The sequence below is a fragment of the Pteropus alecto genome, unplaced genomic scaffold (assembly GCF_000325575.1).
Source record: "Pteropus alecto unplaced genomic scaffold, ASM32557v1 scaffold164, whole genome shotgun sequence".
Lineage (NCBI taxonomy): Eukaryota > Metazoa > Chordata > Mammalia > Chiroptera > Pteropodidae > Pteropus > Pteropus alecto.
Genome location: NW_006439568.1, coordinates 26,411,295 through 26,414,696, shown reverse-complemented (window position 1 = coordinate 26,414,696; position 3,402 = coordinate 26,411,295). Strand labels below are relative to the sequence as shown.

Below are 3,402 nucleotides of genomic sequence, written 5' to 3'. Positions count from 1 at the left end.
CACCTATAACCAACTCTGTTCAATACTTAGATACTTTATGTATTTGTCTATATTTAAATAAACCCTTCTATAGTGCTTACTATGTGTCAGGCACTGTTTTAAGTGCTTCACAATCAGCTTGTTTGCTCCTCCTAATAACTCAGGCCTACCTTTGCTCAGGCCACTTGTCCTTCCAGCACTCCCTGTTCCTCTGCATTGCACTTCTCTGTTCCTGGGATGAGCCTTGCTTCCTCTTAACACAGGCAGGCACTTTGCCCTCTGCTGCCCTCTGCTTAACTGTGCTCTCCAGTTCTTCCTCTCCTCCCTAATCTCTTCCTTCACTCTCAGCTCTTGTCCCTTTCTTGGGAAAGTCTCCTCTGAATTCCAAAGTTGATTCTGTTTCCTTTATTAAACTCTTGTTGAACTGGGTTCTTTTTCTCAGCTCTTACTTTCAAGCGAATGAAGCTTATTAGTGTTTTATTTAATTTTTCTCAGTGGCTTCCCCCAAACTGTAAGCTCTGTGAAGATATGTTTCCTCACTATTGCAGCCACCATGCCTGTCATAGGCTACACATATTTGTTGAGCGAATGAATAGATAGCTGGTTATTCTCCATTTGCCCATACTTGATCCATTCTCCACTTCTCTGCACGTGGTGGCTGACCCCTGCAGATGACAGACCTAGGACTGGCTAGCTTCTGAGTTTGAGCAGAGTGTGGCACCAGAAGATGAGAAGGAGGGAGGAGAGAGGTTCCTAGCTGCTTCCCTCAGAGACTATAGCTCTTAAGTGGCAGCAGCTTTAGAACACCTTGCCTCTAGGCATGTTCGTGGCTTCCCACTGTTGCTAGTTTCTAGATGTCTCCCCATCACTTTTTAAGATTCTTCACCTTGCCCAAACTCTGTGAGTAGTTCTCCTATGACCCCAGCTAATATGAGTAGAGATCAGTTATAAGACTATTGCTCAACCAGCAGGCAGCGAGGGTCTGAGCCTAAAGGAGATGCTCAGAAAAGAAAGGTGGGAATAGATGCATGATAAATGAACTCTATGAGATTTAATAACTGATTCCATGTATGAACTGTATGCTCTGAGAATAGACATTGTATTTCATTCATTCTTTAAGCCAAATGCCTAGCTCTTAGTAGGTGCTCAGTAAATATTTGTGGAATGGTTGATTGGAAGGTTCAAAGATATTCCAAGGTTTAAGCCTGGATGATTTCCCTTAAAGAAAGGGGAAGTCAGATTATTTTGCAAGCAATAGTTAAAATAACAGAAAGAATGAAATAATGATATTATAGAAATAGCATCATTTTTAGGGTCAGATGGATCTAAAGCCCAACTTTTCCACCCAATCTTGGGCAAATAACTTGACATCTCTTTTTGAGGTCAGTTTCCTTTATGAAATAGGAGTAAAAATCTCCAACCACTAGTGCTGCTATGAGGAATACTTGAGATTATATATGCAGAGCACATACCCACCTTGAGAGAGATCCTCACCAAGCCAGACATCTTGAGTTGTGACACAAAGATCAAGAGACATCATAGACCATTCACCAGGTTGTCCTTTTAAGTACATTTATCATGAAACAAGCCATTAGTTTACTGTGTCTGTTATACACCTTCCTGGAATACTATTGAGAATATTCCTTCCACCTGCCTTTGTGGAATCCTAGAAAGTTACAACTTATGCCATCATTACTCAATAAATTATATTTTAACTTTTAGAACTCTGAGCTCCTCAGGGTGGGGCTGATAATGTCAGCCTTCCTCTTTTATGGTGCTTTTATTTTAAGTATTTGAGTTAAGACCATTAGGAATACATTAATCTGGTAGCAGAGGTGGAATTCAGACACAAACCCTCTTTTCACCTTTGGTGCCCTTTGTAGTTTTTCTCCCATTCTTCTCTAAATGCCTTTAATCATACCAATTCCTATTAGTCTCGAAGGTATAATTTCCCCACCCCAACTGCTCAGTTGGCTTCATATTTCAGTCTGTTAAGAGGAATGAAATAGCTGTCCCCAACATTCTGTACTGGGTTTGCTGGAATAACTATGAATGCTTCACTGGGAGACAGTGCAGTTGCGGGAACTGGGCAGACAAGAGGAAGAAGTTCCCTTTGAAGATATTTATAATTCAGATAATGACCTCTGTTGACCTGCTACCCAGAATTAAACCTCCCTTCTAACTCATGAGAGGTTAACTTTACTATCGTTTTAACTGTCACTCCTTTCTCCTTTAAAACATCTCTGTAAGACTCGTCTTTCAAAGAATCTCCATGGGCTCTGCTGTCCTTCTGCCACCATCTTGGTTCTGTGCTTACTGCACGAGATGCAGGTGAAGCCACAGAAACCTCTGTTACAGGGCAGGAGCTGTCCCAGCCCCAGCCTGAGAAAGGGTCTGGAACAGAATATAACAGTGACGAAGCAGTACCAGGCCCCAGGAACAAGATTCCATACAGGCAATCACACAACTAGCCCTGCTGGCGGCAGCAGCTGAAATCAATGAAAAACCAGTCAGTAAAGCAAAACAGAGCCACGTGAAAAGAAGGTACGGAAGGCTGTGTTTAAACTAGGTCTCCGACAGGTTACAGGGGTTACTCGAGTCATTATCCGGAAATCTAAGAATATCCTCTTTGTCATTACAAACCCAGATGTCCACAAGAGCGCAGCTTCAGATATCTGCACAGTTTTTGGGGAAGCCAAGATCGAAGATTTGTCTCAGGAAGCACAGCTAGCAGCTGCTGAGAAACTCGAAGTTCAAGGTGAAGCTGTCTCAAATATTGAAGACAACACAACTGCACAGAGCAGAGTAAAGAGGAAGAAGTTGATGAACTAGGTGTGGAAGTTAAGGACATAGAATTGGTCATGTCACAAGCAAATGTGTCAAGAGCAGAGGCAGTCAGAGCTCTGAAGAATGACAGTAATGATATTGTGAATGCTATTATGGAGTTAACCATCGAAAAATGAGGATCTTTGTGTGTGTGTGTGTTTCATAACAGTAACTGCAGCTTGGTTTGAGATTTGTACTGTTTCTGTCATAAATAAACTTATGGCTTTTTGTGGGGAGAAGAGAAAAAGGATCTATATGTCAGCTTTTATTTTAGCACTCCAGGCCTTGGGTATCCAAGAACCCTTGTTCATCATGTAGTTTATTCTGCTTGAACATTCACAACTTCACACACATGCTATTTCTATCACATTACCAAGGCAAGTAAGTGATCTCAGACTGAGAAAGCATGCTTTAAAGGTACATATATTTGTGTATTTTAAATAGGTATTAACATTTTGGAACAGCGAGACTCCTTGAAGTCCATAAAATCCAATACAGAGAGGGAAAAAGGGAATGCACAGAGTTTTCATTTGAAATATACAATTCATTCTTTCCTACAATTTCATTATTTTCAGACTTCTTAGTCTAGTTCTTTTC

The 3,402-nt window shown here is 41.1% G+C and overlaps 1 pseudogene; it reads left to right on the top strand.

Moving 5' to 3' along the window:
* Positions 1-1,884: 1,884 nt before the first annotated feature.
* LOC102878003 lies at positions 1,885-2,942 on the top strand (annotated as a pseudogene).
* Positions 2,943-3,402: the final 460 nt, after the last annotated feature.